The sequence below is a fragment of the Hoplias malabaricus genome, chromosome 5 (assembly GCF_029633855.1).
Source record: "Hoplias malabaricus isolate fHopMal1 chromosome 5, fHopMal1.hap1, whole genome shotgun sequence".
Classification (NCBI taxonomy): domain Eukaryota; kingdom Metazoa; phylum Chordata; class Actinopteri; order Characiformes; family Erythrinidae; genus Hoplias; species Hoplias malabaricus.
In genome coordinates, this window is record NC_089804.1 from 42,562,123 (window position 1) to 42,589,301 (window position 27,179).

At 42.9% G+C, this 27,179-nt stretch overlaps 1 long non-coding RNA gene across 3 annotated transcripts in view; it reads left to right on the forward strand.

Annotated features, from left to right (window-relative positions):
* Nucleotides 1-12,824: 12,824 nt before the first annotated feature.
* The window catches only part of LOC136697778 (uncharacterized), an 85,144-nt gene continuing 70,789 nt past the window's right edge, over nt 12,825-27,179 (forward strand). For all 3 annotated transcript variants that reach the window (XR_010802748.1, XR_010802749.1, XR_010802747.1), the window contains exon 1: nt 12,825-13,129. This is a non-coding gene — a long non-coding RNA (uncharacterized lncRNA). The remainder of the gene's footprint in view (nt 13,130-27,179) is intronic.

Consider the following 27,179-nt stretch of genomic DNA (forward strand, 5'->3'; position numbering starts at 1 on the left):
TGTTCGCTAATCTAAAGGGGACAAATTGTGAAGATAATTATTTGTTCATTGGATGCAGACATTATTTTGTAAATCAACAAATAGTTTTATTTTTGTATTTTATATTCAGCACTGTGCAAAAGTCCTGTACCACAGATAATGAAATTTAAAAAGCCATGTATCTGAGCAGGAAGTGTTTATTTGCTAAAAACAAACAAACAATCAACAAATAACGCCCCCTCATTAGAATAAACCCAGTCACATTCCTCCAGTGTGATCCTCTGTGTGTGAATGTGTTTAACTTTGTCCAGGTCTCTCCTCGTGGAGTCTGTATTATTTGAGGTGATCATCCAGTGCCTAGTTTTAACGGTGAATAAATAATGATTTTAAATACTTTTAACAAATTCATGTAAATCAAGGAGAATCTGAACAAAACACTGTTCTTCAAACTCACTCTCACCTACTGCTTTATAGAGAAACATTATCTTATATTTATTTGTTTTATATTATTATTTGTTTGTGTTTACTGTGATTATATATAACTTTATATCAGCCCCACGAGGTATTAGTTTTCTTCCAGGTGACTGTTTGTGAGGAGTGTGGTGTGTTCTCTCTGTGTCTGCGTGGGTTTCCTCCGGGTGACTGTCTGTGAGGAGTGTGGTGTGTTCTCCCTGTGTCTGCGTGGGTTTCCTCCGGGTGACTGTCTGTGAGGAGTGTGGTGTGTTCTCTCTGTGTCTGCGTGGGTTTCCTCCGGGTGACTGTCTGTGAGGAGTGTGGTGTGTTCTCTCTGTGTCTGCGTGGGTTTCCTCCGGGTGCTCAGGTTTCCTCCCACAGTCCAAAAACACGTTGGTAGGTGGATTGGCGACTTAAAAGTGTCCGTAGGTGTGAGTGTGTGTGTGAATGTGTGAGTGTGTGTGTTGCCCTGTGAAGGACTGGAGCCCCCTCCAGGGTGTATTCCCGCCTTGCGCCCAATGATTCCAGGTAGGCTCTGGACTCACCGCGACCCTGAACTGGATAAGGGTTACAGATAATGAATGAATGAATGTTTAGTGTTGAAAGTCAGTGATGTTTCTGTGACATACAGAAGGCCTAGAGAGGTATAATGAACATGTGTTTGGTTGATTTCAACATTAGCTCTTAAGCAGTGTTGTGTCAGTGTTTAATCCGGTGTAGAAGGCCTTCGGTCCGGCTCCTGAAGGCCTGAACAATGTGAGAGCTGACGGAGCGAACTCAGATTTGACAGATTACTATTTTAGCCCTGTCTTACAGAGGAAAGAAGAGTGTAGTAACGTGTAATACTTCATTTACTGGTACGGCTCATTCCTCTGAAGGCTGAAGCGGGGAGGTGAACTCAGATATAGTTTTAGGCAGGAGTTCAGGACGAGTTAGGAATGTGTGTGAAGCCGAGACCTCCCCACCCCCCTACTTTGGAAACGTGAATGCAAGAGAAGGAGCCGGGAAGAAAGGGCGGAGCTGGGAGTGAATTTGGGGGGTGTATTCAGGGCTGAGGGGAGAAGTATGGGTGTGGTCCAGCTCTCAGAATGATGTCATTACATAACTCCAAGTTCATATGTGAAACGTGGTGACCTTTTTACACGTGCTATGCACGATAAGGACGGTCTAAAACATCACTAAATCATTAAGCAATAGACCTTCTGCCCACTGCCCATCGCTGCCTCAAACACTGTGTCAGCTCAGCCACAATTAATCACTGTTTTACTGGTTCACCGGGGCTTGTTATGAACCGCCATCGTCTTGGACGCGTCCAAACAGCATTTCAGAGTAAAGCAGATAGCTGCTGGGAAGTGTTTCACTCTCTCTCTGATCTCAGAGACTTTGTTGTCAAATGGAGAATGGTGCAATTTAATAGTTTTCTTAAAGGGCTGCCAGAGTCGTTGAGGAGAAATGCTGCTCCAAGCCAATACTCTCTCTCTCTCTCTGTCTCTCTCTCTCTGTCTCTCTCTCTCTCTCTCTCTCTCTCTCTCTGTCTCTCTCTCTCTCTGTCTCTCTCTCTCTCTCTCCTCTCTCTCTCTCTCTCTCTCTGTCTCTGTCTCTCTCTCTCTCTCTCTCTCTCTCTGTCTCTCTGTCTCTTTCTATCTCTCTCTCTCTCTGTGTGTGTGTGTCTCTCTCTCCTCTCTCTCTCTCTCTCTCTCTCTCTCTCTCTCTCTCTCTCTCTCTCTCTCTCTCTCTGTGTGTGTGTGTGTCTCTCTCTCTCTCTCTCCAGTGTAAAACATCAGCTTCCGGTTGAGGAAATGGTGCCGTTCTCTCCTCGTCGTTGAGGAGAAATGCTGCTCCAAGCCAATACTCTCTCTCTCTCTGTCTCTCTCTCTCTGTCTCTCTCTCTCCCTCTCTCTCTCTCTCTCTGTGTCTCTCTCTCTCTCTGTCTGTCTCTCTCTCTCTCTCTCTCTCTCTCTCTCTCTCTGTCTCTCTGTGTCTCTTTCTATCTCTCTCTCTCTCTCTCTCTCTCTCTCTCTCTCTCTCTCTCTCTCTCTCTCTGTGTGTGTCTCTCTCTCTCTCTCTCTCTCCAGTGTAAAACATCAGCTTCCGGTTGAGGAAATGGTGCCGTTCTCTCCTCGTTGTGTGCAGCTTGTCCTCCGCTGTGTGTAGATAAGGGCTCTGTTGTTTTCGGGGCCCGAGGCTGAGCTGGAATTGTTTGATGCAGACAGAGCAGCCATTCATTCAGCTTCAAGAGTGTCCTCTGCAGGAGCGCTTCACAGGCGCATCTTTTGGCCATCTGCATGTAGTTTGACCAGCTCAGTGTCCCTACACACAATGCATTGGCATTCACACACACACACACACACACACACACACACACACACACACACACACACACAGACTTTCCAACTATCCCCTCAAGATAGTCTGATATTCTCACACTTCAGGAACAGAGGACAAGTGGCTATTGAATATTAAGCGTGAAATTACAAAGGCTGCATTTTAATAGAGGTGAAGGGGTCACCAGCTGTGATGAAAATCATAAATTAATACCCACGACATAAAGCGGGTATTGCCTTCAGCGCATAGAAATGTGACTTTTCTTTCCTGGAGACGTCCAGAAATAAGAAAGGGGGGGGGGGGGGGGGAGGAAGAAACCAAACATAGGATTTAGGCCTTGTTTTATTAATGCCAGAGGTCAACAGGGGCCAATGATGGCCATAGAGCTGTTGTCTTCTCGTAATCCAGCCTCACGCGGCCAGGGCAGCCATTTCATAACCTTCGAGACAAGCCCAACAAAGGCGAGAGGCATTTGATGAAGTGCTGGTGTATAGTGTGTTTTTTGAAGGTGTTACACAGCCGCTCCGAGCTGCTTCAGTGTAGTTCTGAAGGACATTCATGCCACATCTCTCAACAAGCATCAAAACATCTGAAAAGACTCTTCCATCACAGAAGAATGAAAGGAGAAACGTTCACTGGAATTTCTTTAGTTTTTCTGCAAAGGAGCACAACAGCAGTCAATGACCCAGGACCTCGTTCTGTTTTCACAAACGTGAAAGCTCTTCAACGTCTTTAGTGGTATTTTCATCATTTTGTGGCTTCTTTACACATGTACTGTACTCTTAATCATACACACACACACATACCACAGTGCTTATGAGTTGCGCGTGTGTGTAAGTGCCCACCCCCATACAAGAGAACATCATGTCTTCCCACATTAAAGAGAAGAAGCTGCTTTACTGAACTCATACCAATACCTCAACCATTCCAATATGAGAGAGAGACACAGGGAGGAAACCCACGCAGACACAGGGAGAACACACCACACTCCTCACAGACAGTCACCCGGAGGAAACCCACTCAGATACAGAGAGAACACACCAAACCCCTCACAGACAGTCACTCAGAGGAAACCCACGCAGACACAGGGAGAACACACCACACTCCTCACAGACAGTCACCCGGAGGAAACCCACGCAGACACAGAGAGAACACACCACACTCCTCACAGACAGTCACCCGGAGGAAACCCACGCAGACACAGGGAGAACACACCACACTCCTCACAGACAGTCACCCGGAGGAAACCCACGCAGACACAGGGAGAACACACCACGCTCCTCACAGACAGTCACCCGGAGGAAACCCACGCAGACACAGGGAGAACACACCACGCTCCTCACAGACAGTCACCCGGAGGAAATCCACGCAGACACAGGGAGAACACACCACGCTCCTCACAGACAGTCACCCGGAGGAAACCCACGCAGACACAGGTAGAACACACCACGCTCCTCACAGACAGTCACCCGGAGGAAACCCACGCAGACACAGGGAGAACACACCACGCTCCTCACAGACAGTCACCCGGAGGAAACCCACGCAGACACAGGTAGAACACACCACGCTCCTCACAGACAGTCACCCGGAGGAAACCCACGCAGACACAAGGAGAACACACCACGCTCCTCACAGACAGTCACCCGGAGGAAACCCACGCAGACACAGGGAGAACACACCACGCTCCTCACAGACAGTCACCCGGAGGAAACCCACGCAGACACAGGGAGAACACACCACGCTCCTCACAGACAGTCACCCGGAGGAAACCCACGCAGACACAGGGAGAACACACCACGCTCCTCACAGACAGTCACCCGGAGGAAACCCACGCAGACACGGAGAACACACCACGCTCCTCACAGACAGTCACCCGGAGGAAACCCACACAGACACAGGGAGAACACACCACGCTCCTCACAGACAGTCACTCGGAGGAAACCCACGCAGACACAGGGAGAACACACCACACTCCTCACAGACAGTCACCCGGAGGAAACCCACGCAGACACAGGGAGAACACACCACGCTCCTCACAGACAGTCACCCGGAGGAAACCCACGCAGACACAGGGAGAACACACCACACTCCTCATGGAAAAATCCTCCATTTCAGTGGAAGTCATTTACAGTGTGAAGGACAGCTGCTGAGTTCAAGTGATGTAAAATAAAAATGGACAAAGTGATGATATGTACAGATCTCTTATAGCTTCAGACACACTTTCCTCTCACAGCTGACAATAGACCACTGACAGAAACGGCTGGTTTTTTACAATTTAGAACTATATACATTAAGGTACATAGAATATATACAGTCTCGTTTATTATTTTTAGGGTATGTACAATTTAGCTTGAAAACATACACCACACACACACACACACACATATATATATATGAACACAGACACACACACACACACACACATACACTGGACACATGCCCACACAACCTACAATGCATCCAGTCATGGCATGCCAGACCATAAATGTGTTACAGATTAACTTTGCACTCGAGACAGAAACAACAAATATCAAATAGCTGTGCTGTGCTGAGATTTTCGGAGGGCTGATAAGACCGGTGGGCAGCGGCGGTCCTCCTGGGCTTCGGAATAGTCCGAGAATGAGTCAAATTTGAAGGCTACTCTTTTCTCCTTTGTTGAGTTTCAATCCTGGAATGTGTAATCCAACTCCGTTTGGGCAAAAGCACCAGTCCTTCACACAGCGAATAAAGTCATGGCCGAGTGTTGAGGACGGTGTCATAACGTGCAGTTCGGGATATTTACGTGGGAATTTAAAGTCACTCAAACGTGCTGGTGTCAGCTGACAGTCCTGTTCCCTCCAGAGGAGCCGTCTGTTTGTTTGTCCTCTGCGTGGTGAATATGTAAATATGGGTCTAAGGATCACTGCCATAACAGGGTCTTTCATGGACGTCGAGAGCCGTTCAGTGGATGGTTCTGTGAAGTCTTCATCGTCATCGTCTGTAAGCGTTTATCCAGTTCAGGGTTGGGGTGGGTCCGGAGCCGCCCCGGAATCATTGGGCACAAGGAGGTTCTTTGGGTTTGTGAAAGGCGCTATGTAAATTAAATGTATTATTATTATTATGATTATTTAAAGCACACACTTAAAAATGATGGTTCTATAAGGGTTCTTCAGTAAAGAAATGGTTCTATATAGAACCCTGAACATTTCAGGGAACGTCTGCAAGGTTTTAAAAGGTTCTTTTTCATCATGAAGGGGTTCTTCAGATTGACACATAGCTGTTTAAGAAAAGATTGAAGATCGAAGAACTATGTTGGGAGCCGTATAGAACACTTTTGTCGACTAGAGAGGTGTAAAGACTCCCAGGAAACAATGACAATAAACTGGAGGCTGCTGCAGTAAAAAGAGAACCTTGATTTCAGGAGAAATGCTGGATGAGCAGGTGTTCACATATTTGGGGTGATACAGTTTATTTATCACTTAGAAACCAGCAAATAGTGTCATTTGTCCAGGAGAACAACAGTTTTGTGTGTAAATGAGAGAGAGAGAGATAGAGAGAGAGATAGAGAGTGCGAATGAGAGAGAGAGAGAGAGATAGAGAGTGAGAATGAGAGAGAGAGATAGAGTGAGAATTAGAGAGAGAGCGAGAGAGAGAGAATGAGAAAGAGAGCAAGAGAGAGAGAGAGAGAATGAGAAAGAGAGAGAGCAAGAAAGAGAGAGAGCGAGAGAGTGAGAATGAGAGAGAGAGAGAAGGAGAGAGGGAATGAGAATGAGAGAGAATAAAAAAGAGAGTGAAAGAGAGAGAGAGAGAGACAGAGAGAGGGAATGAGAATGAGAGAGGGAGAGGGAATGAGAATGAGAGAGAGAGAGAGAGAGAATGAGAGAGAGAGGGAATGAGAATGAGAGAGAGAGAGAGAGAACCAACACCAAATCAAGTGCACCCCGTCCAACTGATCATATATAATGTTGTTTTTCAGCGCTCGCTGTGTGTAACTACTCCAAATCCCCAAGCCAACAAGCCTGGAGTAAGTACAAGAATTCCTGTCTTTGCAGACCACCTTTGGCAGCCAAAAGTATTCGAACCACAGCATTGCACAAACTTCCCAAAGCTTTCTTCAGATTAAAAAAAAGCCCAAACCCTAAATATAAAACTAAAGATTTAAAAAAAAAAATCCTGGTGTCTTGGTGTGTTTGGTTTGATGTGATACTCCTGTCTCGGAAGCAAAAGCCTGCTGGACGCTGCAGTGTAAAGGTCTGGAACGCTGCCCTGGGAAAGCGCCCCAGTTTGGGTTATAACTCAAAATAATGCGCCGTTTAAATAAAGAATCACAAAAACGGCATTTCTCTAAAAAGCAAAGTTTTCAAAAGTTTGGAATCACTTCTTATTGGAGTCAATGGATATGGGTTTAATATTAAACCAGGGGCCCCACGGTGGCGCTGCAGGGAGTGTTCAGTACCCACCTTAGGTCACTGTCTTTGTGGAGTTTGGTGTGTTACCTTTGTGTCTGTGTGGGTTTCCTCCAGGTGCTCCGGAAACACTGGAACAACTCGAGCAGCACTGATGTGTCTGATCCACTTGTATCAGCACCACCACCATCTCAGCGTCACAGAGCGATCCACCAAACCAAACACACCTGTACCCTGGGGGTCCTGTGAGTGTTCTGACCACTGGGAAACAGGGTGAAAGGATGTGTGGGAGGTGGGAGGGGGGAGGGGCGGGGGCATTACTCATATACATAAATAAAACTCTTAGTGTGTATATAATTTGATTTACTTATTTTTAAATTCGATTCATATGTCATTTAACCAGTGGTGCCCTCAAACCCTTACGTGCAGCTATTTATTGACGTTGACGTCTCAAGCTTTCAAACCTAATCTGTGAAGAAAGCCAGGAATGTTCTTGTTGGTTTGGGTCTCAGCTTCAAGCATGTGACGGATCGGACAAAGTGATGACTGTGAATTTTCAACAGTGAAAAAAAACACCCCCAGTAAATATGGCTGTGTGCCTGGGCATTTCAATCCACGGAGTAATTAGGCAGTGCCCTCTGGCGCAGACGAGACATACCAGTCCTGGTACCTTTTGCAATAATACCACACCCTACAGCCCCAACCCCCCGCCCGCTTGTTTTTCAGCTCTGTGGTCCCACAGCAGTCTTGCATGGAGGCCTTCATGAGAAACACATGTTGCACTCTTTGAAATCAGCAACACCCCTGCTGCAGCACAAGCCCACCGGCCTCGCGCGCAGAGCATTGTTAGCGCTCAAACACTGGGCTAGAAGTGGGATAGAGGAAGAGGGAAAGATGCGATGATGCTAATTGTGTGAGCTGCGCTGGAAAACTGTAATCAAAGATGTTAATGAGCTATTGAGCTGTGTTTTTTCCTCTCATCCACTCACATTAGCCACTTCAGACTGAAAAGGAGTGGTACTCGGCGACGGCTAGCTGGCTGCGCTTCTGGTCCTTAGCCATGATGCTTCTTTGTGGTGATTTTTTTTTTTTTTAATGTAATCATCATACATCTTTATAGATGCCTGACAGAAAGATTAATCAACCTTTCCAAATATCCTCGCTGGGAGACGGATTGCAGAATAATGAATCAATTGATGAACGCCCAGATATATTCCTCTGGTTTTAATTGAAGTTTGGTGGTCAGACAATGGCTCGCACAATGAAAGAGCGAGGAGGATAATGGCGGCTCGGAAGATGAAGGGGGGAGATTATTTCCAGCGGATTGCAGCAACCAAGCACTGGGGCAAAGTTAAATTAAAGGCAGAATTTGCACAACAGATGTGGGGGGCAGCCGGGAGTGGGCTTTTGACAAACAGAGCCGAGTGGACTCGGTGGGCTCTAATGACCCCTGCGCCGTGTTGATTCAGCTCCAGCCACAGCCGCCCACAATTAACAGCCACATCCACCCCCCTGGCTTCTTATTTAATCAAAGGCATGTCTGAGGGAAAAAGGAGAGAGAGAGAGAGAGAGAGAGAGAAATTAAAAAAGGAAAAATAAAATAAAAGATGGAGCAGATACCATCCTTTTATAATGAACCTGCCACAAGGAAACGAGGTGGGCAGAAAGCGTTGGACAATGCAGCAGAACGCTGAGCTTGTGTTTATGAGAAAAACACAGATGTTCAGAAAGAATTCTGAAGCATGTACACGCGTCTATAAAGAATTCCATTTATGCAGATCCTGTTGTAAACATGTTGCAAAGTGTCCAGAGGAGTATGTAGTCTAGTCCTACCACGCGGAGGATTCCACAAAAGCAGTGGCTAAATGTCTCATAAGCCACTAGCACTCGCTGACATTTGTCTTTTGTCGCACAGATTCTTCCACATTCTCCCTGATCGAGTGAATGCGATGGCTAGGCATCACCATGGAAGCATAAATCCTTGGGGAGTCAGCTGAACTCTACCCATGAACCGGAGGCTCAAGAGCATCTCGAGTGTCTTTCAGAGAACATGGCATGAAAACGGCACAAAAAAAAAACATCTCGGTGGGTGGGTTTCACAATCTGCTGTGAGTTTTTTTTCAACCCCTCTGCATGGACTGCTGAGACATTTCCTGGCAGGGAGCTGCTGCAGTGTCTGTCATTAGCAGAGAGGGAAGTATACAGAAAGATACACCCAGCTGTTTTATGGCTAAGCTGCTATGCAGCCGCTGGGCCTTTCCCAACGGCACATTCATGAGCATCTCACCGTGCTCGAAACGTGGCATACGCAGTATTTACAGTACCTACCACTGCACACCAGGCCATGTGTAATGGAGCTCGGTAACCCAATGCCACATGTACCTGTAGAGCAATGTACAGTCGTGGTGAGAGGAAGGTTTTGGTACCTATAATGTGAGTCAGCTCAAACCACAACTGTATGGTGTAGACTTAACTGCACTATTGAGCATTTAGGTTATACATTACTACTGGAATTCTTACAGTGTATATTTTTTGCAAGCAGCAAAATGGTGCGATGGGGGCACTCCAGTGCCATGGAGGCCTGGGTTCAACGCTTGGGTGGAGTCTTGCCTTGTGGCCCTATTCACTATTCCGTATATTACTCACTACATAGTGCACAATTATAATTAAAAGGAATACCTTCTTGAACAATGTATCTTTGCCCTTGCATATTTTCTCTGACACCTTTCCATGTTTATATATATATATTTTATATTATAGGGGGCGACACTGTGGCACCAGGAGTGGGACTCGAACCCAAAACCCCAGAGCCCTGGAACTGTGTGACTGTGACACTACCTGCTGATATTTTTAATACGTTAAAAATGTGAATGCAAATGTTCTATCTCTCTCTCTAACAAAAGTGGCAGTGCTAATAATCTAAGGTCACTAAGATGTACTGTAAAATAATTACATTCATAAAACAAGGCACATAGATATATATGAATAAATCAAAAAGAATAACTGATGTTACTTGAGTGGTAAAGTATATGTGTACGGTCTCAGTATGTGCATATGAGGTTTATTCGTATTGTCTCTTTGGTAAAATAAGCCATTCATTCCTCTACTTTTCTGGCATGAAAACCGACTCAAACTGGCCTTGGTTCCCATGTAGCAAGTCACTTAGGGTCCCCAGATGTTCAGTAAAAGCCTTGCCCATGAGTCAGTCTTGAACATGCGACAGTGACGCTGAAGTAATTTGATTTATTTACAGTTTTCGTCCTTTAATCAGGGATGTCTTAATCCGTGGTTCAGTTTCTCGAGTCCTCTTGTGAAACAGCTGTCTGAATTTTTGTGCATTTGTGCTGAATGTCAAAGGAAGCCTTGGCAGCTGGTGTGAAAACAGACTGCCGTTTAACCCGTGCTGACTCACGGCTCCTTGGGCAAACAGCGGACACAGACTGCGGCCTTGTAGGATGTAGCAGCCCCTCACGGAGGCCTGCCACATGTAAACATTTTCTCAGGGCTAACTGGCCCTCTTATTTTGGCCCGATCTCCAGCTCATCTTAAACACTTGGAGATATTCGTCTCCTCCAATATTTATCCACGCTTCATTTGAAACGTCCCACTGTGTGAGAAACTTGGTACATTGCAGTGTGACTGTTGCAGGTAAATCAAATTAGCATTGGTCTGGATGATCGGAGGCCCTGGCCAGCCCGACTGGCTGGAGAGCTGGGTATTGATTCTGGAAGCAGGGGAGCAAGTTCATTTCCAACAGCCTTTCAGCTTTCAGGTCCCTGAACGGCCTGGATTGGAGCAAGTATTTGCACAGTTTGGTGAAGATCTGTTGCAGATCATTGGAGGCAGGCAGGTTCTGGGTGTTCAGATGGAGGTGAGGGTGCTACGATTAAGCTGCAACAGAGTAGGTATGTGTCGGGGAGTTGGAGCATTTTGGACTCTTGAGTTTGGTACATGGTGATTCACAGCCACCTGTGACTAGTCCAGGAGAGCGTAACTGGCCTCACTCTCACTGGGTGAACAGATATGGTGCTTTTCCACTGTATGGTATCTACTCAACTCTTCTAGGCTCTACTCTGCTCTTTTTTACTTTTTTAATCTGGTACTTGCTACAGCAACGTTCAGGGGTAAACAATGCTTAAGGTTACCACTGCCATTGTTGTGGTTTCCAAGTTCTGTGCTGTCCATCAGAGACAGTGTTTTGCAATGTCACCAGCTACATTTGTGATGTGGAGGGTGGGGTTATAGAGGAAGGTCAAGCAGGTACCAGGAGCCAAGTAGAGCTGTGCGGAGTCAAGTAGAGTAGGTGCCAGTGGAAAAGTGCCATACTTTCCATTATCCATTTGCCATTATCATTACTACTATTCTGACTTTATATTGTTCAATAAAACCTACAGGGATATTATTAGATTCTGTCTTAAAAGTTGTATTTTCTGCTTCTCCCAATCCAAATAATCCTAAACACATATTAGTGATCATGACGTCTGGGCTCTGGGGTGGTCAGGTCATTGTTTGAAGAATGCAGCTACTTTTTTGACTTGCAAATGTATTTTTCCCCATTTTTCTTCTCCTCATTTCCGCACATCATTTCAGATCCATAGAGTTGTCTTGTCATCGTGGATGGACGCCTGTGTTGAATAGGCTGTTGTAGACGAAAGCGAGGAACAAGAGGAACAAGAGAGTTTTGTGTGATTTTCAAGTGTTTATTTTACACCAAAATCTTCTCTTCATCCATCTCATTTCACACAGATTTAAAGGGCTGCTGGGAGGCCTAATGTGTTTAGATCATAACGGAACCATTGCCAGCGTAACCCGAGAACCTGGCTCCCTGTCCCTGCTCCACTCATTACACACACACACACACACACACACCTGTTGTCATTCTTTTATTTAACAATGGGAAAAAATACAAGCATAGAACAATCTAAAAGAGAGTCAATACATTTCAAATGTACTATAATGTCACTGCATATAAATATGAAAGCATCTTAAAGGCCTTAAAGGGCATGGACAGTTAAAAATTCTACATAATTTAATGGTTGAGATTTCAATCTTTTTTTTCAGTGTGTTGTGACATGAAATACTCCAGTGTAGAGGAAGTTAATGAGTCAGATTTCTTTACAACAGTAGTGATGGGAACCAGGGGTCAAAATGGACGCAGTGAAAGTGTACAAATGACCAGTGAATGCCCATGTATCAGATTTTTATTTTATTTAATAATAATTAATAATGTAATATATTTAATGCAGACACTGGTAAACTGTTGCAAAATGGAGAGGTATACACTGATCAGCAGAAATATACAGCTGACCTCTTTGGATCCACTTTCTTTGCGTTAATGACCGCCCTCCTGTCTGAGGGACACTGAGGAAGACACTGAAGGCTCCTGTTAGCCTTAGTTCAGCCTGTACTTCAGGGGTCAGGACCTCCACCCCTGTGCCTCAAAAACAAAGTCAGAATTACATTAGCCTTACCCCCTTAATAGACTTACATTTTAAACTTGATGTTTTTGCTATTACAAATAAATAAATAAAGTAACAATAATAATAAGACGACATATATGACAAATGTTTGTAAATCTTCGCTTAATAATAATAAATAACTGGCCGTTAGATATGTCAGTCAAACTTGACTAGCTATTGATCACCTGATTGGTTCGCTGACGCAAGTGGGCGGGGTCTGACCGATCGTTCAAGACAGGTTGAGGTGTTAGCTTGATGGTTGCTTCATGAAAACACACCTGTTTATATTCAAAAACAGGAGAAACATACTAATTCTCAGCAGTTAGTGCCGTGTTTAAGCAGCTGCAAGAGTCTAGAACAAGTTTTATCAGTCTCGAACATTCCTAAACAGCAGGTTTTTTATTTAAAGTATATTTTTAGTCACTGGAACATTGGTAGAAACTAGCTCCAGTCTCCACAGAAACAAAGCTTTATCGTGTTACTTCGTGAAGCATAATTCATCAAGAGCCTGCTGCTGTGTTGATGAAGGTAAGCTGAAGTTCGTTGTGGTTTTAATTTATTTGCTTATATAAAGATAGAGGATGTGAATGTGTGTGTGTGTGTGTTGCCCTGTGAAGGACTGGCGCCCCCTCCAGGGTGTATTCCCGCCTTGCGCCCAGTGATTCCAGGTAGGACCCACCGGATAATGGCTACAGACAATGAATGAATGAATATAAAGATAGATGTACACAATGTGGATCCCTTGTATTTCACTGTGATTAGGGATTGATCTGTAGGTATCTAATAAAGCTAAGGATTCTATTTTAACTCTGCACTCAGCATCACTCAGTTATTCCCTCATGGTCCCTGCGTGGACTGGAAATAATCCACCAATTTAAACCCCCAACTGCTGTGGTCCTGTGAGGATCCTGAAATTGAATGACAGGGTAAGAGAAGACTAACAAAAAATGCAGGACAGATGTTGTTGTAGAACCACAAAGAGCAACTATAAGAGAACAAACATAAATATGGCATTTATTCAAGTTTAACATGTGGACTAGTAACATTTCTTCCTGGCCTTAACCCATGGGAGACTTACTGAGGTCAGGCACTGGTGTTCAACGATTATTTCTGGATCACAAACACCGCTCCAGCTCATCCCAGAGGTATTGCATGGTGCTTCCTCACTACTGAGAATAGCGTTCCAGTGCTGTGCAGCTGAGTTCAGTGCATATAGCACCGCGATGTTCATATGCAGCTGTTCCAGTGTCTCATGCTTTTCTGGTGAGATTATACTACAGTAGGGGCACTTAAATGTCCGCTAAGAATAGTTTATATGGGATGTCTATGAACGTCCGGATAATGTGTATATACAACATCGTATAATCACATGCAGGTATTGTCAGATATCACTCTACAGTCTGCTGCGCCTGAGGTTTGTGATTGTGTTTGAGTGGAAACTTCAAGTGAGGTTTCTTCTCTAATACAACTTTTTTTTTTTAATCCTCCAATTTATCACTGTCTCCCACTGGAGCTGATAAAGGGTCTGGGCCAAGCTTGAATGGGAAGAACCTCTTGGGAAAATCACGTTATTACAGGAGCAAATGCTACAGGGCTGAGGGGCATCCATCTAGCAGCTCTGAGAACATGTAACTGTGCCCTAAACTCGGGATCGAGAGCTAATCTGTCTGCAAAGAAACGCGGCATTTCAACATTCATTCGTGTCTCAGACAGAAGGGAGAACGCAGGAACGCAATAATAAAACACGTTATTTATCTAGCACTTTTCACACACTTCATATCCTTCTGTACAAGCAAAAAAAAAAGGCAAATATTTTAACAAAGTACAGTGTGAGATGTAGCAGAGGAAGAGCAGATCAGACGACTTAAAAATATTTAACCAGACTTAGAGCAAAGAAATGAAAAATGATTTCTGATGTATTCGTGAGCCCTAATCAACTCTAAAAGTGTGACTTCATCCTCTTACTACAGCTGGAAACTCTTTAAAAATAAATAAAAAGTTTGGAGACCCCTGGTTTCTGAAAACAGTTGAATGTATTTGTCATTTAAATCATTATCATTACAAATGTATAGCACTACACTTTACATTTCATGTGTAGCGTTTAGCAGATGCTCATATCTTGTTTGGTTGGAGTCTGTATTCCATCTGAGTCTAAAATACCCTTGAGCTCAAACACTGTGAGATCAGGGGCCAGTGCTGTGATCTAGAACGAAAAATAGAGAATAACCACAGCATAAATACAATACCCAATAATTATTTTTACTCACCAAGTAAGAAGACTAGCAAAGTACAGAATAAGTCTTTCATCATAAACCTAGTGCTCACTTAAAGGGGAAAGGTATAAAACTGTGGGGATAGCTTTTCTCTGATCTGTTTACATTCAGAAGCACTGCATCTTCTAATGTGGAACAGTACGTTTGAGGAGGGAAAAACGACTCACTGTTTGAATTACAACAGAAACTCACTTGTAACTTGAGTTGTTTAGTTTTGTAGCCCTTTCAGTCTGTGTTAACTTTCATGAAGTTAGCGCTCTCTCTAATTTAGATTCAGTTGCATTTACAGCAAAGATAATTCAATATTACCCCCCTATGGAGCAGGAACATGGCAATATCCACATCTTGATTCATGCTTTTCAGTGTTTGGAGCTCTGTTTGCTGTCTAAAATCCTCCGGGTGACTGTCTGTGAGGAGTGTGGTGTGTTCTCCCTTTGTCTGTGTGGGTTTCCTCCAGGTGACTGTCTGTGAGGAGTGTGGTGTGTTCTCTCTGTGTCTGCGTGGGTTTCCTCCGGGTGCTCCAGAGAGAATCAAAAGTGTCTGTAGGTGTGAGTGTGTGAGTGAATGTGTGAGTGTGTGTGTTGTCCTGTGAAGGACTGGCGCCCCCTCCAGGGTGTGTTCCCGCTTTGTGCCCAATGATTCCAGGTAGGCTCTGGACCCACCGCGACCCTGAACTGGATAAGGGCTAAAGGTAATGAATGAATCATTGGTTTTCCTTTCCTGCATCTGACTAGAACATGGGATAATCCTGCACATCTTAAGTCGCTATTCGGAATGTAAGCCATATGCTGCGAACAATGGTTGCTGGCATCCTCCCATTGGTGAGTAGTTGAGAAATGGAAGAAACTGTGAGAGGAAGTAAGACAGTTGGAACTTTCCCAGAATTAAGCAGCAACTGGATCTTGCCTTGTCCCACCTGTGTCTGTAGTTGTTACGAGCCTCTGATTCCTGGATAGTGCTGCCAAGGCAAATGTGGGTGGACCAGGAAATGGTTTTGTCAGCAGAGACCTAAATAATATTTCAGTATGGAGAACTGCTGACATTGAACACCTTGTTAAACTGGGGGAAAGGGGCCGTGTGTGTCGCTTCTGGCCCGTGTGCCATTCAGACGTCTCACTGGCTGAGAAATAACTGCAATTGTTCAAATAAATGACCTTCAAAATAGAGCAAACTTTAAATAAAATATCTGAGGTCATGCAGTAAATTACAGTATGTCCTTCAGCACAAACATGTTTTTATTCAACATGAGCAGTGCCCCCAGACTGTGTATACTTTAAATCAGTCATTTACAAACTCTTTGGCCTTCCTGTTTAAACTGTGTTTTGAGGAAAATTCACATCGACACACGTTTGATCTTCTCACAGATGTACTCGATCAGCCACGGTGTGTAGTGTCTGAATTTGCTTGTTTATCGTGTACTGGAGCTAGGAGCTAATTGTGCTAAAGTGGAAGGTTAGACCTCCTCAGTTAGCCCGTGTTTCATGGCACAGGTTTCTAAGTAAAGACTAATCCTTTAACTTTATTAATATAATATCTGCTCCCTGTTTGATCAGAATCTAAAGAAGAGTGAGAGTGACCTGCAGTAAACTCTGAAACTGTCATTTCTCTGAGCATGCCTTTTGTTTGAGAGCTAAGCAGCTAAACAGACTGAGATAAAAACCATGACTCTATGGCAGAAGCGTTGACCAATATTTAAGATTTTATTCCATGTTCAGTCCTTCTTTGTTTTACTGCACTACTGGGGTGTTTTTTGCCTGCAGAGACCTCTAAGTGGTAGCCTTCTTGTCATATGTTTTGTCCTGCATTTACATTAGTTTCACTAGATCCTAGGTTGTTTATCAGTGACACTATGAATACGCATGTTTGTATGTGAAATTACATCACAATAAAGTCCTGCCACATGGATCCGGATATTTTTAAAAATTGAGATCATCCTCCTGTTTTTGAACAGTTGCGTTATCATGCCAGTCCAGTAGAGGGCATAGTATTTCTTAAAGCGAGACATCAAAACACCGTGGAGCAAGAGATAAAAACATTCATTCATTCATTGTCTGTAGCCCTTATCCAGTTCAGGGGCGTGGTGAGTCCAGAGCCTACCTGGAATCATTGGGCACAAGGCGGGAATACACCCTGGAGGGGGCGCCAGTCCTTCACAGGGCGACACACACACACATTCACTCACACACTCACACCTACAGACACTTTTGCAGCTCCAACCTACCTACCAACGTGTGTATGCCATATGTAGTGCACTACACAAGTCAGGAAATGACTGAATGTACTTAACAGTGAATTATATATTTCATTCATGTGTGGGAATCTGAAATCTAGTGCTATGTGCATGTATACCGTGTAGATTTATGATTTATGTAAATCACTATATAGCGACTAAGGAGCTGTTTGAATTGCAGTTAGAGGCAGACATGATGTGTGACGTCAGTGTTTCTGAAATGCTGCATTTTTCTCGTCCACGCGAACACAGATAAACCTGTTTTGATTTGCATTGGAGGCCAAAAAGCAGAGTAAAACTTTTGTTTTTAAAATATCCAGATCCCTGTGTGCAGGGCCTAAGTCTATATCAACACTAGCTAAATAAAGTGTACTCTAAAACTGCCAGAGCTACTCACCTACCAGACTGGACAAAGCTGGCTGGTACATATGGGCATTTTGGTGAGTTTGACAGACTTCTAAAACCAGTTCAGTTTGCAGCAGTTTTAGCTGCATGTAGCAAAACGTGAATGGAAGACCTAACTTACTGAGTTTTGAAATTTCCACTCTTTTATCCAAATTCAGAGATTCCTTATCTCTGGATATAGAGATATAGGAATGACCCCAGAATTATTACATGAATTTAGTTTGCTATTAGCATTATACATTTCTTAAACTTAAACCTAAAAGAAGGCAGTCTGCAGTGCTCCATGTTCATCTTCTACGCTCTCTCAAAGTCCTTAACTTTGTCCTCCAGGGGAATGAATAATGACCTTCGTTGTCCATCATCACATCTGAAATGACTCTAAGGTATTCAGCACTATCTGTGGCAGGCCCAAGAACATGTCCAATCTGTCCCTTTGTCAGGTGGGAATTAGGCTTTTCTCACACATCCACACACACAGAGAGAGAGAGAGATATCAGATGAGCTGAGAACAGCACTTCGAACCTGTGATAGTCTCTCACATTCAAATTTGAATAGACAGGAATTTCATACCAAAGTCAGAAAGCCTCTTGCTTTTTTGAAGGCCAGTACAGTCTTTCAAACACTTGTAGCCCAAACTTGCTATTGGACATAGTGACCTTATGTTCATGTACAGCTGCTTCTGTGTGTTCCCATTGAAAAGCATTGCCAGTAGGATGTGTGTACACAGTTAGGTTAGAAAACTGACAAAATGAGACTTTGTCAGTTAGTGAACATAAAGTGTAGGAAGTGCATGTGTTTACAGAACCTTCATAGTCTGAAACAGTCTATAGCAGTAAAGGCCTTATCATCAGGCCACAACACACACAGCCCAGAACCATTAAAGAACCTTTATTATGAGGGGTTTATTTCTAGGGTTTCTTTTCTCTGTTGCTGTAGAATTGTCCATGAAATGCTTGAGTGCTGCTGGTAGCTATTTAGTGGCTGTACGGCCGACTAGAGGCTTTTACACTGGCCAGCGAAGACTCTACCTTTTTAATGAGGTCTGTATTATTGCAGATGCCAAGACATTTGAACAGCGAAGCCACTTCATGCCCAAATCCTCCCTCTCCCCCACTACCCGCCCCCCCTTTGCAGCCCCCTCCTATTCTCTGACTGGTTGGTTCAGCCTGAATAACTTTGTGATGTGGTGTGCTCCAGTGTAGTACAGAAGAATTACTTTGTCTTATCTAGCAGTGGACAGGGGGGTGACCTTGTGGAGAAATGAGAAAGGCAATTAATACAGCAATCACTTGTGTGCCTTCAAGAGGGCTTCAGCAGCTCCTCCATGGCTAACCTTTTCAGGGGAAAAAGCCACAAATGAAGTCAGTTCCAGCAGCTGAGATTTAGAGCAAACTCCAGTGGTGTTTACGGCAGTCGTATCTGTTTCGAGGTATTTCATTATCGGTCATCAGCATTTCTGCCTTTTAACATATGCCCAAATATGGGAATTGGTTATTTTTTTATTTTAATGAGCATGTACGAATTTAAATTAAAGGATTAAAGGACAATATTATCCCATTATCTAATAGATTATACATCATATTTGGTAGTAAACCCAATACGATTATTTCCAGATTGTACTCATATTTATGAGTTTAAGAATAAACAGGTAATATAAAAAAACTTAAACTGGCACAGTTTTTGTGCTGATGTTAGTGTCAGAGGAGGTTTGAAACCAGCACAGCACTAAAGACTATTGTGTGCCTCAACACTGCACTAATTTTGTGGTTTGCCATTTTGTGGCTGAGTTGCTGTGGTTCCTAAATGTTTCCACATTTCAGTAACACAAGTAGCAATTGATTATGTGATATCAAGGCAGGAAGAAATTCCACAAATTCACTTGTGTGGAATTTTATTACAATACCATGCTCAAATTCAGACCTCTTTAGAAAACCCATTCTTTCACAAATATATTTAAAAGCAGACTGCATGTCTGTGCTGGATTTTAAACACTTGGCAACAGGATTGAATGAAACACCAGAGCTTAATTATTATTAGGTATGTTCCAGCACTTCTGTCCATATAGAGAGTTTGCATCCTCAACTCAAGTCACAGCATCTGCACTGCTGTGGTAAGTACTACTGCACTATGTCCTCTGACACGCCAACAGGACCAGGAATAAGTGCATGTGGTTGACAATGTCCCGGTGGGTGGGAAGCGTTCAGCTGAGTCACTCCACGGCACTGATCTGTCACTCTGAGGGTGAGGTGGCATTGGGGACCCTTAGGAACTGGCACGGCTCTGACATCATCTGGAACATGAAGTGTGTATTCATGGCCATGAGCATGTAACTATTCCCAGACTCAGCAGCAGCTTGCCCCAGGATGTCTACCACCTCTTGGTAGAGCAGTAGCACAAGGCAACGTCCAGGAAGCGATGACTTGAGATAAGTGGTAGCAGCATACCATCAAAGATGGTCATAGGAGGCGATCGCCTAAAGGAGGCGCTAATGGTGCTAAGCGTTAAGTGCTAATCAGATAGTCGGGGGATAAACACAGCTGATGACCGTCCTCCAGTAAAGGTCCAGGCCCCAGTTTCCCTGGTGGTGGAACAGAAACACAGATGGGATAAGCATTTAAAAAACAGTGGTGAGCCGGGCCTACGAACACTTTGTTCTCTTAAGCATTACTGCTGTTGTAGGGGGTGAAGCTGAAACTTGAGTGGCATCATCATCACTGCTAGAACACTGCTTTCCACCGCTGTGTTGTGGCTAACGCTAGCTGTCTCCGGCCCTGGTGTGCAGTGCTTTCATCCCATCGAGTGTCATTCCTCTGTCGTTGAGCACTGAAGCCTTACTCCTCTTCCATTCCAGCCTCCAGCTGGACGTACCCAAAAGGATGAGGGCAGATGAAATGCTTGATACCATCATTCATTCTCATCAGTAACTGTAATAAACAACAGCAATAGTCTCTCTTTCACTGAGAGAAACTACTTTGCTCATGGCACCATCACAATATCATCCCAAGAAAAGAAAAGAATACAGAGTGATAGCTGCTTTTTTTTCATATTCAGGGAGGTGCAGCTGCTGTTCTACTCTCAGCCGACAAAAGAACCCGTTACTACACGTTTGTATGAGGCTTTAATTTGCATTTGAGTGAATGCTCTCTGTAATGTTTGAGAGTTGGCTTTACTTACTTTTAGATTGTGTTTATAACTTGTATTTATATTCACTTCCTGTGATGAGATCAGGGGACAAACACCCTACTAATGTCCTCGATTTCAAAAGAAATATTGGTTGAAGAGGTTTAGAAAACCATTTGGTCACTGCATTCTTGAGGGGAAGGTTTATACACTAACTTTGTGTAAAATTTTGTCATCAGACCGTAGTCGGATGCTAATGTGTTCAATATGGAGACAGCTGTGACACAGTGATTATCAGTATATCATACGCAAAACCGTTATTACTCTTGCCATTAACACACCCAATAATAATGGATCAAAACGGAGAAATAAAATAAATAAACAAATAAAAATAAACAGCTCATTCTGTTTATCAGAAGGATTTCTGTAAACTGGGAGTGATTAACACAACTGCTAGCATGACTTTTATGTTGTAATGTGCGAATTAATTTCTATACTCCTTAATATATTGATATATATTTCATATTCATAATTTATTCTAAAACATAGAATAGTCTGTTTGTTTTAAATATTCTGTCACAGAATATGTGAGCCACACATACATTTATACCATGGGAATTACTACTAGCAAACATTTATAATGGAATCATTACTTTACCGTTATCCCATGTCTCCTTTATTTGTCCTTTATTTTTTAACATGTAATTTTGTATCAGTCAAGTGCTCATAAAATATAAAATATACCCAAATGTGCAAAGTTTTTTCATAACAATGGCATTTTTAGCATAAAGCAATGCCCAGGAAAATATGTTTAAAAAAAAAAAAAGGTTTTGTCAGAAAAAAGTAAAAGGGCTAGTTATAGTCAAATACCATCAAAACCCTTTCTGAAGATTCTGCTCGGTGTGGTACAGAGTCTGTGTGTTCAGTGAATCTCTAATTAGCTGTTCACAATCAGCCTCCATTGCTCTCATTTTGTTTTACATAATTCAGTGTTTCAGCTAATTACCAAGGTCTTTATGAGATCAGATCTGCTAGAGCAGAGGTAACCTCACAAAAGGAGTGATAAACTATTATAGGTAAAGCACAGAGGATAACACCGCTACCCAATACACAGCCGACTCGGGCTCGGTTCCCAGCTCAGAAAATGTGTTACGCTAACGCTAATAAGAAATCGTACTGGACAGAGAACAGATTCTAATCACCGTTCAAACAAACGCTGACAACACACTACACTAAGACTAAGACCAAGACTAAACCAATGGCCCAAGCCTTGCCTTCCATAAAGTCAGCCAAACGCCCTGCAGTTTTTCTTAGCAGTCTTTGCCCTTTAAATATCAGCGAGAGAATCAGAGCACACACAGAGCCCCGTCTGAATGATTGCAATTAGAGGCCATTCCCGTGCTCCAGACCCTGTGAGGTGGAGCTCAAGGTGGTCCTCATCATGATTGTGACCACTGTGATAGGCTATTTTTTTCTCCTTTCTCTCGCACCCTCTTTAATTGGTGACATGAAGGAGAGGGCTCTTTCTCCTATGACGCCAGGGAAGAGGGACACTGGGAGGAATTAACCGCACAAGTGCACATGGTCGGTCACATGACCGTGAATGAGAAAAGCACAGTGGTAAGATGTAGGGTACTTGTTAAGGCAGGCCATATGCAATTTGCCTAATAGCATGAGCATAACCACAATGAACAGACACATTTTTTTGTAGCTTCCCCAAGTCCTGAAGGTCATTACAGTGCGTGTCTCAGTGCCCAGGACCCTTGCGCTGGAATGAACTTGATGAACTTGTAGACATTAGAAACACGGATGTGTTTGCTAGCTGACAGTTAATGGATCCTTCAAGAGTCTGAGCTGTCACTGCTTGCTAATACTTAACAGAGAAGGCGTCTATAAGAGTTAGAGGTATTAGTAGCTAACTGTTAACATCAAATACACCTAAAAGTGTCTGAAATAGTATCACTAGATGATAGCGGTCAGAGAATCCAGCTAAAAGTGTGTGTGATGTTTTGCTAGCAAATAGTTAACAGAGAAACATCTAAATTTGGGGATTTAATTACTAGCTAATATCAACGGCTTGAAATTCCAGACTCTGTTTAAGGAGAAAGCCTGTCTAACAGTTTCTGATGTTAATGGCAGCTAAATATCAACACTGGAGAGATCTAACATGGTGTTGCTTGCTAATTGATCACTAGGAGGCGTATGCAAATGTTGAGAGAAAATGTATAATTAATATTTAGAGAAGCTAGCGACGGCTAACGGAAAAATGGAAGGCTACGATAAGCGTGTGATGTTTTATACAAAACCCTTTTCCTGTTAATTCTCTTTAATAAAAGGAACTTTATTAAACTGAAAAGAGCAGGTAGAAAATATTTGCAGTGCTTTCATTGGCCAAATTTGTTGTATTTTGTAAATCTAAGTAGATTTTATATCAATGCCTTCAACACGTTCCAGGAAAAGTGTTAGACCCCCCCTTCTTTTTAAGGTAACTTTTTTTTATTGATTGGAAACTGAGGATATTAATAGTAAATTAATAGTTAATGAGGATCCATGTCCTATTGGTTACAGGGCTTAGCTAAAAGGCCGCTGGTTCGATTCCAATGACTGGCAGAAAAATAGGGGGCGGTGGAAGTGAAGGAACAGCACTGTCCTCCTCCCTCAGTCCACAGCTGAGGTGCCCTTGAGCAAGGCACCGAACCCACAACTGCTCCCCGGGGACGGCTGCTCCGAGATGAGCTTGTCCCAGAGATTTTGCACATAATTGATGAACAGTCAACTTATATACGGTCGCTATATTTATCACAGTAGCATGAAAGTGTCCCATCAATCAGTTAACTTTTATTTGCATAGTGTTTTTACGACTGATATTGTTGCAAAATAGTTTTACAGAATTCCTCTCAGGACACGAGATAACAGTGCAGTTCTCATGCAGTGCCATCTGAGGGTTCAAAGGTCACACACATTCAATACTGGTTTCTAGCCTTGTCTCACGTGGGATAAACATTTCCCCAAGTTCCCTGAATCTTTTCACCATGCTATGATCGCTACAATAGTATTTTGACAATTTTATTATAGTGTTTGGCACAAAGTGGTGTGAAAGATGGAGCCTGCTCCTTTTCTGCCCAATCATGAACCCCTCGGTTGTGACCTGTTTATTGTGAAAATTGTCAGAGAAATAACGCCTCTAGCTCTGTATATTTTTAAACATTTTAGTAGTTCACTTTACAAACTGACCGTTAGCAGGCAGCCATCTTTAATCATCTGAGACGTTATAGTGTGCTAACTCTTAACATCAGAGGCACATATAGAATGTTTATTGTGTTAAAAGAAGGTAACAGTTAATGAAGAAGTGTTTATAAATGTTTGAGATATCAGTCTTAATCTAGACTCCATCTGTAAGAGTTTGAGATTTTACAAATAGCCAAGTGTTCACTGAAACAGCGCCTGTAACAGTTGGGAATAGCTAGGTATCACTTTGGGAATTTAATGTAACATGTGTTTTTCTGAGCTTTATTTTGCCATTTTTGTAAAAGCAACGTTGGAAAACTAAAAATAAGTAAAGACGTGCTTAATTTACTGTAAAATGGTTAATTCCAGTGTGACGGAGCTATACAGGAGCACCCACCCCCACCCCCAAAATAAATAAATATTAAACAAAATGAGTAAATTTTCCATTGATGTTTTAGTGAATGAGATTTTGAGGTGGTTTTCACTGGTGAGTCACTAACGGATCTGTCCTGTGTTTGCATCGGATCAAGGACACTTCATTGATGACATCAATGCATTCCAGATAATGCCAGTGCACACCAGAGCACAGACAGAGACGCGCTCGCTTCTCTCCACAAGCACTAGAGCAGTGGCACTGCGCCGCCTACTGGCCAACCTGCCGTACTTGCTTGTGAAGAGAAATGAATGTCTGCCAAGCCCTGTTTCAGTATTCCTCCAGCACGCTGCCCCAGCTGTTTCATAATTAACACTAGTGTAAGGAGATGCTCTTCATCCTGCCTTGATTAGATAATTAAATAATTAATTAACCAGGGGGCTTACACAGCCTCTTCAGATCTGTCTTTCTCTGTGGAGAGAGGGAGAGGGAGGGAGAGAGGGAAAAGAGACACGACGGATGAGTTTGTCTCCCATCTGGAGAGTCTCTCGGCGGACAAGGAATCATGTCATTGGCCTCTACCTCAGTCCAACTGTTGCACGTGCACACACACACACACACACACACACACAAATCTCAAAGTGCTAGATCTGCAGTTCAAAGTGCAAAGGCTTTTTATGTCCTACCACTTCTTGCATCCTGTAGATTCATGATCATTTAACCCTTTATTTCTGCTGCCAAATATGTTTATAACTGTCAATGTCAGTCAGTTTATGTATAAATCACATTTAAAAACAACAACAGTTGACCAAAGTGCTGTACAAATTGAAAACCACCTAACGATACAAGTAACACAAAAATAATGTAAGTTATGTAATAAAAAAGGTTAATTAAAATGAATAAAAAGGCTAATAAAAGCTAATAATATAAAATAATTATGGCTTTTAAGCCTGTGTTTAAAACTGCACAGAGTAGGAGACATTGAAATCTCTAATGGAACCTCATTTTTAAAGTTTTGTGGCGACCGCAACAAACTATCTATCGCCTTTCTGCCTCAGCCTCGATTTGGGGACCACCAGCTTAAAGCAATATTTTAAAATGAATCCTGAAAACCACTGGGAGCCAATGAAATGAAGCTAGTGCAGGAGTAGTGTGCTCTGGTTTGTGACCTTGCTGTGGCTTTTAAATTGACATGTTCCTTCCACATGAGCTTTTGGCCCAAAAACAGATACTGGCACAAATCAAAAAACGCAAATTAGTCTTTAGTTGAAATGGAGCTCTGCGGACCTTGACAAACGCTGGAAGTACGATGCAAATAAAAGGAGGAATCTCAAAACAATGTCTCCATTAAACAAACCTTGGAAACTGTTAAAGCACTTCACATTGTTACTTTTCACGCTTCATTTTTAAAGGATGAAAACGATGCGGGAGCAAGAGTAGATCTGGAGGATGATTAATCACTTTAATAACAATAATAAATGTCATTTATTTATTCAACTTTTAACAAATTCTTTGCGATGCAGGGCCAACCAGAATAGACACGTTTGTTTACAGCTGTCTGACCCAAAACCGTGGAAATGACGATAAAAATGTGTCGATATGAATGCATTTGTTTATTACCCACACTTGTCCTTGAACTTGTCCGAGCACTCGTGAGGACTTTAACCCTATAGGTGCTCATATTATTGATGTCAAAACAAAGCGCCCAAAAGAGGATGCTAATGCTTGCTAGCCTAACTTTAGGCTAATCTGGAGGGTGTTTTTTTGTAACTGCCCCATGATTATTTCACAAGGACATGTGGAGGTTAACCCAAATGATGTTTGAAATGGCCCTTTACTCACTGTTCCCTGCGTTACTATATTCACCTGTAACACTAAGAAAAAAACATAATTTCATCAGTCAACTAAAGGCTGAGTAAAAATAATTTTACTAGTAGAATTATTCTCTGACTCTGCTACTAACATTTGTCACAGGCCTGTCATGAGGTCGCCTCCTGCTCTCTGTAGCCTCCTTAAAGCAAACAATGCAGTGTTTTATGGGTGTGCATTAGAGTACATCATTTTACACTGATTATCATGGTGCATTGTGGGGTGTGTTGTTTTTTTTTTTTTGAGTGCAATTAAAATGGTGCAGACAGGACCATGAAATGGCAGACCCCCAAAATAGTGCACTACACAGTAAATAAGGCAGATAAGGGAGAGGTGGGTGGAGATCCAGGAAAAACCTGAAGGTAGATTAAACTGAAGGTATATGCACAGAGAGAGTAAATTAAATTATATACTAAATAATAATAAAAAAGCTAAACTATGTGCACACTATAACACTATATCAAAGGGATATTACTGTGGAATACGTCACAAACGTATAGACAATACTACACTGATAAAATGAACAATAAAATGGTGACATGGACCTTCAGAAAACCAAAACTCATGGCTTTACTAATGCTTACAGTCCAGATGTTGACCATAACACATGTAAAATAACACGGCTTTGAAACAAGAGATGGTGAGGCATGGCATATTGTGTAATTATGTGACATGGTGGGTGTGGGGGAGAGAGAGAGAGGGATAGAGAGAGAGAGTAATAAAGTGAACGTCTGCTTGTGGGTCTGAGAAGCTTGAAGCCAGTAAAAATGTAATAATAATAAAAGAAGCCCAAATGCAGATGTAATGGTCTGTATTTATGTGTTTCATTTTGTCTTCAAAGATGGAGCTGGGATTATACAAACGTGCTGGCATTAAAAAAAAACTCCTTTAAATATAGGCTAGTCCTTTTCTCTTTCTTTTTTCCTGAGGACAGCGATGACGTCTTTGGTCCCAGAGAGAATAATATTGCCGCCGTCAGCACGAGCAGACATTAGGAGATGAATCTGAGAGAGGAGGAACAGAGGAGAGGACGGAGAGAAAGAGAGAGAGATAGAGAGAGAGGTGACAAAGACGTTTTAA